This window comes from Lygodium microphyllum, chromosome 7 (genome assembly GCF_053477565.2).
Source record: "Lygodium microphyllum isolate KBCC chromosome 7, Lygodium_microphyllum_v1.1.10, whole genome shotgun sequence".
In the NCBI taxonomy this organism is placed as follows: domain Eukaryota; kingdom Viridiplantae; phylum Streptophyta; class Polypodiopsida; order Schizaeales; family Lygodiaceae; genus Lygodium; species Lygodium microphyllum.
Genome location: NC_141141.1, coordinates 53,181,580 through 53,192,512, shown reverse-complemented (window position 1 = coordinate 53,192,512; position 10,933 = coordinate 53,181,580).

Genomic DNA, 10,933 nt, shown 5'->3' with positions numbered 1-10,933 from the left:
CTGCACGTTGCAAGCGGCCTTAATACCGGAGATATTTTTCACGATGTCTTGATCTATATCTCCCAAGTTTCTGTACAACCCTGTGAACTCAATCATCACGCTCAACTTGAGTACAACCCTGCATTTTATGAGTGGTTGTTGGCCGGAACACCCCATCACAATCACCTTTGATATCCTCACCACTTCGTTCAATCCTAGGAAGGATTTTCATCTTTCCGAGGAGGAGGAATAAGGCTAAGAAGGCATAAATAATTATTGAAGGGTTGAACTATATATATATATATATATATATATGAAAAAAAAAATAGTTAGCAAAAATTTTCAAGTTCTTTACATTCCTGTTTGCGTATTTTTCATGCTTAGCTTCATTTAGCCATGTTTTCCTTTTCCACTTGTGATTAATGAAAAGTATTTTACTGGGCAAGAACCCAAGATGGCTCATCACGATCGCGCTCATAAGCTTCCCTTCACGGAAGAAGAAAAGAAAAAATACATGCTGAATCTGGAAATTCAGGCTTACGGACGGTTGAATTTCTGAACTGTTCAGAACCTATCCAGGGTCATGGAAACAGAGGAAGCAGCTAAGCAGGTCATAGAAAAGTGCAATATGACCAAGTATGTGGAGAAGGCGGAGCAAAGTGTGGATCATGCGAGGTGTGTTGAGTTCTTACGAACTTTCGACTCTACCTCCAGGAGTGCCACTGTGACAATGGGAAGGGGGGATGCTGCCAAGCAAGTTAGGGTACCCTTAAGCAAGGAACTAGTAGAAAAGGCACTGGGCCTAGAATCAAGGGCCGTAAAGAGACCAAAAAGGGATGTCTTCGCCATGCTAAAAATGGACAGAAACTAGGTGCGGTCCAATGACGGAGTCAATATCCAGGACATCCCTGAAGACGAAATCCGCATGCGTGCTAAAGTCATGCACACCCTCTTCTCCAGCCATCGATACACTGCCTATATGGGAAGAATAAATGTGCTTGTGCTCGAAAGCCTCGTGGCCAATGCACCAAAAGAGGTCGACTGGAATGAGTATGTAAGAAACACAATCGAGAAGGCTACTGTAGCATTGGATCTGGGAAGCCAACCTGCTGGAGGTGAATCCCCAGCAGCAAAAGACAGGAAGAAGGCCGCCTCCAAAGCATCATTCATTAGATATGGAGGTGTACTAACCACCCTCATTGAAGAAGTAGTAAAGGAGACAGGAGTAGCAGAGGAAGAGTAGGAGAGACCGCCACCATCACCACACTACGAAGAATCCTCTAGCTCTGACGAGGAAACAAAAACTGATGAGAGTAGTGATGAAGAAGAAAAGCAAGAAGAACAGCACCAGCAGCAGCAAAGAGAGCAGTGCACTAAGCGCTTCCAACAGCAAAGGGAAGAAGAAAGGAGGAAGAAAGAGAAAGAAGAACTGCAAAAAGCGCAAAGAGTGTCAAGAGCCCAGGAAGCAGAGAGGAAAAGGAAAGAAAAAGAGGATGCACAGAGAATGGAAGAGGAGTCTAGAGAGGCCGAAGAGGAGAGGAAAAGAAGGACCGAGGAGGAGAAAGAAGCCTTGAGGAAGAAGGAACAAGAAGATGTAGAACTTGTAATTTTCCTATATGTGGAACAACATCAACGACAAAGAAAGCAAACCTTGCCCCAAGAGGATGAGAACCCGGAAACGAGCTTGAACGTGTAGATCCCATCCCGCCGCCGGTCGTAGAGGGCAAGGGCAAGGAGGCTATCACGCCTGTCCCTACCAGTTTTGTGTCAACTAGCCTTGCTGCTTCTGTAATAACCATCCCCACCCTAGAAACTTTGCCAAAGGTCGATGAGAGCAATATGGTCACATGTCTGCAGTTCTTGGTGGAAAGGGAGTTAGCAAGAGAAGCTGGCATAGCCACCCCAGTGTTAGGAGTGAAGAGAGCAGCCGCGACTGATGTGGAGCTAAGGCCAGAGCTTAAAAGACAGAAAACAAAAGCTACTACCATCGCTGCCACCATGTCCCATCCCCCACCTCCAGTAGGCCAATACGATGAGTACATTAAAGAGCTGCTCTCGTAGCTAGAAAAGGCCAAGGAAGAAAAGAGAACTTCCATGGAAGAGTTGGCAACAGAGTGAGAATCAAGAGCCACTCTCCAGTTAGAGAAAACTAAACAGATAGCAGAATACCAAAGGGAGATTGCTGTGCTAAAGGAGGAAGTCAGCAATAGAGATGCAGAAGAAGAAAAAGCCCTAAAGGACGTGATGCTGCCTGGGAGGGAAGAAGAAAAATCCTAATGGATCGCCTCAACAGAGAGAGGGAGACCACTGCTCACTTGCGACACAAGAACGACCAGCTCACTGCAGTCAACCTGGAGGCACAAAACCAGCTTGAGAAGATCAAACAGGAGACTGCAGAGCTAGACCAGCTAAGAGAAGAGCAGGTGCAAAGAATGCAGGTGAAGCTGGATCAGCTCAATGCGCAGATTGCCAATGAACACCAGAAGCAGTCTCGCCTACACCGCGAGCTTGAAGACCAAGAGCAATGACTCATGGCTATGACCCTCCATCAGGGGGAGAGTCTGGAAGATATGGAGAAGAGAGCGAAGGAATGGGCTGACCACAACGAAAGGAGGGTACGAGACCTGGCACGCCGATTGGCCAAAGCAGAAGGAGATAGAGTGTTGGCTGAAAATCAGGCAGAGACTGCCCAGCTCTCTATGATAGCCCAGCAGCACACTTTCCTCAACATGCTGCTTCACTCTACCAAAACAGAAGAAAATGAGGCCAATGATCAGCTACAGAAGAAGCTAGCCATTGCAAGCAGAGCCCTAACAGCAGGCCTGCATGTACCACTGCAACTAGGAGGCCCGCTGCAGAGCCTGGAGAAGCAAAGAAAATACGTTATACAGGTAGGCCTGACGGTGCAACGAACTTGGTTTCACAGAAGAGAAGGTGCAAGAAGAAGCGCAAGCAGAAGGGGGTGGACCAGAGTTTGATCTGGGACCTTAGGAGGAGGACTACGTCCCACCACCCTCTCCTCCATGACAAGATGAAGTGCAACCCACTAGCACATCCGCTGAGAGAAAAGCAGCCTTGGCTAAGCACATAAGAGAAATGGTGGAGAAGGCAAGGAAGAAGTTGAACAATAGACCTGTCCCAAGGCAACCTGCCCCTCTCCCACTGCGCCCTGAGGACCTCCCCGGTGGATTCCATGCAGAGCTAATCATCTAGGAACAACAAGAATGTGCCCGCAACCCCTTCGACTTGAGCTTCGAGCTTGGCTAGCGAAGCGAGAGGCCAACCCAACTGCTTGGGGAATCGAGGACCGCGAATTTTGGCATGATAAAGTCCTCCAGGTGCCTAGATCAGTGGAGGGCTATAATTGTCAACCCACCTGGAGAAGATGCACTTTTGATGTTAACCTTGACGCTTGGATGGCGTTTTGTAACACCCTCCCTTTTGAGAGAAATGACCCCACTTTCATGGAGTATCCTCGAAGGGTAGGCGTGGATTTTAATCTGTCCATCCACGGCAGGTTCAACTTCCCTATCATCTATAATGCCAATAGCAACTCCTATAAAGATGCCCTTGTATTTACCCTCCCTAATTTGTACATCTCCATAGATAGATTCCTTAGTGAGTTCACATCTTGTCCTGACCCCGCCTTCATAACAACTTGTAATTATCTTAGACTAATTAGGGTCCTAATCCACCAAGAGCTTGCGCCTCAAGAACGCCACCTTCCACCCCTTTACTTTGACCCCAATGCCATAGATAGCAGCACCATGACTCGCCTCATGATGCGTGCTACTCTTTTGCCATCCTTCTGTATTGCACTGCTTGAGGATATTAGCGATAGTAAATTCACACAGTGCAACCACCCTTTCCTTTCCACCACCACTCTCAAAACCCGCCTCAATCTCAAGGGCTATTTGCTGAGCCACAGATTCCTTAACAAAGCCCCTCACCCTCCACAATCCCCTACCTGTCATTCGAATGACGAGGATTAAACTCCCGTCATGCCCTTGTATCACATGCATCTCTGTATAACCTCTTCAAAAAAAAAAAAAGCAAGCCACAAGAAAACAAAAGAAAAGGTGAACTGGAAAGAAGAGACAACAGCAAAGAATGGCAAAGCCAAGGGATGAATCTACTACTAAGAAAAGATAAGAGAGAGAAGACTCACATGATACGCTTGCAACTTCCCTTCGCCTTGTTGTGCACCATAGTCACTGCATCTAGGGTTCTCCCTAGCCCCTTCCCCACTTCACACTTAGGGCACATCAAGGGCAGGACTTTCAGACCTGTCACCCTAAGACTTGCACCGCACCTCCAATGACACACGAACTGGGTCCTCAAGTGTGGGACATTACCAAGGGCTTGCCCAAGGTTAGCCCCATCTCCCAGTTCCACTGCCACGGGCACCACGCAGTACACGGAGAGGCAGACACACCCCTTAGGGAGTGCACAACTTTTCTTGCAGGTTATGTTCATGTTTCAAAAAGTCGCTACTCAGTTGAAGAAGATCATCCACGGCATCCTTTAATGACCAAAACCTTTTCCATGTGTCGGACATGACACCATTGCTGTTGTTTCAGGAGCTTTTATGCATTGGATTGGACGGGGGCGGACCAACATGCTTCATGTCGCCAACCATCTGCCTGCTGATGGCTACCATGACTGAACCAAATCAAGCAAAAGGAGTACTCAGTAATAGATCTTCCATTGGCATAGATCTTGGAACCTCATCATCCAAAGATGCATGCCTAGTGCCTCAAGATCTACGGATCGCTTATTGATTCTACAAGCCTGAAGATTTTCAAGGCAAGGTTGAAGATCTTCAATGCAGCATTGAAGATCTTGGAATCATAGACAAAGATCTTCAAATAAAAGACAAAGATCTTCAAATTAAAGACACAGATCTTCAATGTGAAGACAAAGCATATCTTTGCCAAGGCAGAGTTCGGGGCGGCTTCTCTAGGATAAATCCCTCCCACACCATCCTCCTAAGGGACTGCTTATTAATTAAGTGTTTTGGATGCTCAAGGGATGACCGGCTACATATTTTTCACTAGCCAACTCGAACACCTATATGCAGAATGGAAGCCACAACTGTGTGAGAAATGCCGAGCATCTTCATGAAGCCTAAAGCACGCCGGAATCTCTCCTGGTCATCGTCATTAAACTCCATAACTGTGTGAGAATGGAAGCCACAACTGTGTGAGAAATGCCGAGCATCTTCATGAAGCCTAAAGCACGCCGGAATCTCTCCTGGTCATCGTCATTAAACTCCATCACCTCTCATTCACACAATCACCTTTGAATCATTGTCATCTACCCACCAGTTTCGCTTAGCAGCAGACCCAACTAGCCCATTACTTCCCACCACAGTGCCATGGGACTGGCACTTGGCTAGGAGGGGGGTAATGTTTACCTTGTTTACCGCAGCACAGAGGAGAGGGAAAATGGAGCAGAGGAGCGGGAAAATAGAAAAAAGGAAATAGCAAAAAAGACACAGGATAAACGAAGGAAAAGGCGCCTTGATCGGTAACCAGACCCTTAAAAATTTAAATGTTCGGGCAGGACCCCCAGAAAGTCTCAGTGTCGCCCCAAGACAGCAAAAGAGTAAAAAACGCACCATTAAATGTGGAAGCGCTCCCGAATCCTTGTAAAAGAGTGCTAGGCTCGCTCCTGTGCAAATTGTATGCATTAGTTGGGAATAGGATAAATTAGAATGGTGGGAAATGAAAAATGGGCTTAGGCTAATGGCTGGCCTTGTAAAAAAGGGGATGACCGCCCAAAGAAGGGAGGGCATGTATATAAAGTTCAAAAATGAATGAGAAGCTCATTCTTGTGTGTGGCAAAAAGTGGCTCTCCTCTTCTTCTCTTCTTCTCTTCTTCTCTTCTTCTTGCTTGTGTGTGCTCTTGAGAGAGGGAGTGTGAGAGTGTGAGGGAATGAGTGTGTGAGAGTGAGGGATCAAGAGGGTGAAGCTCTTCACCATCTCCTCTTCTCTTCTTCTCTTCTTTTCCCTTCTCTTTTCTCACGCGCGCGGCTATGGAGGATGGAGCTCATGGGAGAGGGATTGAGGTTGCTTGAGCTTGCCACAAGGATCGTGGAGCTACCAGCGTGCAAGAGAGAGGAGGGTACTCGATCGAGCATCAAGGTAAGCTCACTACACTCGTAATGTAGGCATGGCGCGTCGGCTATGTGAGAGGTAGCCATGGCCGCTCGGCTTGAAACGCTTGATCAATAAGCGGTCCGTAGGTCTCGGGGTAGAGCTTGTAGCTCCCCTTCATGAGAATTGCATTCCTTTGGGGTCATCCTCTCCCTTACAAGTCAAGGTTTAAGGTCTTTTCTTTCATTAAGAAAGACGAGAGAGGTAATTCTCTCACTAAGAAAGACGAGATGTGATCCTCTAGAAGTGAGGAGAGAAGTTATTTTCTCTTTCTAAGGTCTAAAATGACACAAGCTTTTGTGTGGAAGTCAATCTTAAGGTTGAGGCCCACGGCAATTTAATGAACTCTCCTTAAGGTGGTTGCATGGACCATAAGTTAAGAGTAGAGTTTGAGAAGTTGTTCTTTTTAAAAAAGACATGGTGAATCCATTTTTAAAATATCTCATGATAAAAAGACGATATCTAAAAACGGGTCGCGTGACTTATTAGAAATAATAAGATCTATAACTTTTGTGTTGGACGTTTTTTCATCTGAGCAACACACAGAGAGATATCTCAAAATTGGTGCTGCAGAGTAGGTCTTGGAACAACCACATCTTGCATGAAGATAAACTCAAGTCTCTCTCCAAGAAAAGAAGCTTTTGAAAGCCTATAACAGAGGAGGCTCTCCTTGGGTATGAGGAGGTGAAGGAAGTATCACTTTGCATGCATCCAAGAGGAGAAGAGAAGGTGCAAATGCTACGGAAGCTCTGCTAAAATTAAGTGCTACGGAAGCTCTTCTGAAATCAAGTTCCAAGAGGAGAAGAGAAGGTGCAAGTATTGCGAAAGCTCTGCTAGAATCCAATTCCAAGAGGAGAAGAGAAGGTGCAAGTGATGCGGACGCTCTGTTGAAATCAAGCGCTAAGAGGAAAGCCCTACACATATTGTGTAGGAGAGAAGGAGACTCAAGAAGGATAACAAGGTGCCAACTTTCAAGTTGTGCAAGTGTTAGCCGGTTGTATACCATGCAAGAAACCGTGATCTTGTTTACAAGATCTGCAAGTAATAACTGGTTTATGTGCAACAGAGGAGCTTGCTCCTTGTTAGTAATATAACTCCACAAGGGGGGGGGGGGGGGGGGACTGGCCCAACTTTCAATCCCTAGTGTGTTGTCAATCTCTCTCTCTCTCTCTCTCTCTACATCTTTCTTTTCTCTCATCTGTTCTCTCTCTGCGCAAGCATAATATTCATCGTATATATTTTAAGTATATAAGAAAGTCGAGCGTGTATCTCGGATCTTATAACAAAAAACCTCTATCCTCTCAAACTTCTTTTGTTTTATGGCAGATGTATATATTACTTTGCTTGTAATCCACCTATTTTGAAGTAAGAAAATAATATATTGGGCATGCATGATTGCATAAACATATATTAAGAAACACATATATTGAATATTTTATTTAACTTGCTCAAGCAATATATAACATCTCAAATGCCTTTTGTAAAGCATCTATTCATCTTCATTCCTCTCACAAGCTTCGACCCTTGATTAACAAGGAGACATCTTCTCCATTTTCTAAAGGTATTTGAAAGACATTTGTTTGCTGTACAAGATATCATAACTTCTTGACTCTTCCATTGAAGTACCTTGCTGTGCTTTGCCATTTAGAGGGTGATGTTTGGAAAAAATAATCTATATTGAAGATAAATATTATTGCTGAGTTTTTGCTATATGTTGATCTCAACCAATCACCACACGGTGTGCAGTTGTTATAGCCCTTTATAAATAATCCTATTAGAAATTAAAGTTTTAAGTAAAAGATTTCTTTAAAGAAAACATATGAACAACTTAAGACTCATAGTACAGTAGAAAGTCACTGATGGTTCAAGCTACAAAACCACAAGCTATTTCTCTCCAATAGGTTTGGACATATCAAGCACATCTATTCCCTTGCACAAACTTTATAGATATTTAATAAGAGGTGCCAAATACACACTAATGTCCTTGGTTTTTCTTAGGATCAAGAGAGAAAACATCAAATATTCTTTTTTGATATAAAGGAATGTTGGCAAATTGTAATTAATAACCACTATCGATGGCCAAGTTGATCATTTACTTGAATACATTGAGAAAGGAATTGATCTCATCCAAAGCAACACCATTTTGATATGTTGAGGCTCTTTTGAAAACTTGGTCCATGTGGAATCAATGTGGTTGAAGAAGATAGGACAATTAATAGGAACTTGCATTATCCATCTTCTCTCATATTTCCTTCTCTGCAATCTCTAAGCTCGACAATTTCATGCTGTGAAAATGTTCTTGTGATACACGGATCTAGTGGAAAATGTCATTTCACCTTATCAGGGACCTTGCTATTTGCATCTTTGTAATGATATCTATATCATTTTGTATAAGATGTGTCATTCTCATACACATCTTGATACATGACACAATCGTTGAAGCATACATGTTGATCATGTTATTGTCTAGCCTAAGGTTGCTCAATTTCTTCATCTCTTACCTTGACTGTTAAAGGAAATTACTTGAGGGCATAAACTTTTTGGAGAGAAACCTATAATCATATGTAAATACATAAAAGGAAATCCATCAACATAATCACAAATTGTACTTGGAAATTTCAAATACACTCTATTTACTTTAATATAGCTTTAATAGATGCATTACTCCAAGCATAGTGATTTAAAAGTTAAGATCACTAAACATGCACTAAATTGCATTCACTAGTATCATCGTGCATGATATTTCCTCAAAACTTCCAATCACTTTCTACTACCTTGAAACCTTTATTGCAATTCAAAGTACAAATTGATGTTTGCTTGCTCAAATTTTTAATCACTAGGTTAAAATTACAAATGAGCAAAGCATATGCATTGGTTAATGAAAACAAGAGATTGGCTAATTTCAATGAGGATTCTTGGAGTGATCACTTCCACTTGGAGATGCATCTATGGATGATGTTCCCACAGAAGAAGAAATGTTTTTACTTGTTCTTTCTATGCATCTATGGACACCATTCCCACAGTAAAAGATATGTTTTTCTTTGTTATTTGTATCATAAATTTGGTGGGAAATTCTTTGTATCTCATTCACATTCATCTATCATGTTTGAATCTATGTCTATGTATGAATGTCTAAAATGTCATAATATACATCTCATGTTAAGACAAGATCTAGTTACACATTACATTTAGGATAGATGGGTAGGCAAGAATTCATCGACACCATTGTGAGCACAATATTTTAATGATATGAATATGTTGCCACTATTCTAGTGATTACTGATTATTCATTTCTAGTTTTTTAATGGAACATAGATCATGGTTGTCCATCCATTCTAGATGACTAAGTTTACTACACACAAGAGTTTTTGAGCTCTACAAGTGACATTTCTTTTAGTGATCTCTTTTATAAGTATCTTGTCTTATTATACATTTAACAATGACTAAGTGTATGAAATTTTCTATTTGCAATGTGGTGAGGCTTTTCCCTATCTATAAATGTGCTAAGGGATATAGCATTTTAAATCTTGTTTTCTTCTCAATCCTTGAAGTCAAAGATTATAGCCTCTCATCCTTGCTTTTGGCATCTCTTCAGTAGTTCTTCTAAATCTTTCAACTACAGTTTACACTCTTACTAGTCAAGCAAAAGGTCAAACACTTTATAATATGAGCCTATAATGCATTCAATAATTTCATGCAATAATATTGTATCTCTAGTACCTCGCGATAGTGTTGTAAGCCTTAGGATTTATTTATATGTGATTCTTCCTTATCTTAGGAGAAGCTCATGTAATTTCTTTTTATGGTCTGGTAGACTACCATGTCATTCTTGAATTGTTGAATGGTAAGAGCTTTCTATCATGGGCCACTGTAGATTTTTGTAGCAGACACTCTTTGTGCTATGTAGACACGAGTTTCTGGATGGACTAGTTCAATAGTAATTTCTTAGTCAAAATTCCCTTCTTGAAGGTAGAGATTATTCTAGTAGTAAGGAGGTTCAGTGAATGTGTTGATCACTATAGTTAACTTGGCATTGCATTTTGTTTTTGAAATGCCATCCTAGTAGGATCTCTTGTCCCATATCATTTCGAGTGGGAAGAACATGAAAAAACATTGGGATGCTCTCAGTTTTGATAGTCACCATCATCGTACACTTGCCCAATATTGAATAAGGTAAGCCTCCATATGGACTCAGATTTGTATTAGAGGGTATCAATGAAGGTCGACTTGCTTGATGCCAAAATTTTTATGAAAACATGTTGAAGTCTAAGCCATTTTCAATGGGAGGGTTGACTAGGACCTCCCTTAAAGTAGTGAGTTTAAGGTATAGATAGGCTAGTGGTACAACCATCTCTTCCTCATTGTCCAAGTTGCTAATCACAATTGCTTGTACTTTGAAATTCATTTCTTGAGATGTTTCACAGTCTTGCTATAAGGGACTTACTCTTGTATGTCATATTCACCTACATTGTTGGTGGGTTCTATTGGGGTTTTGTATCAAGAAGATTCAAGGTCGATGTAATATTTCTTGATATAGATAACATTAAAGCTACCCATCCCTTCCCCACATCAAGGGTTTCAAGTTTCATGTTTCTAATTCAATTGATAGTGCAAATGTGGGCTCCAATTCCTCTAAACTTCAATTTTTGGTTGTGTCCCTTGAGTGAATAGAGGAGAACAAAGTCTCCTTTATCACAATATATTTATTACACATGTTTGTCAAACCTAGTCTTCATGTAGGGTTTCTTTATAATGAGTGGGTGGCTAGCTAAAAGTTAGGTTTCTATCAGTCATTC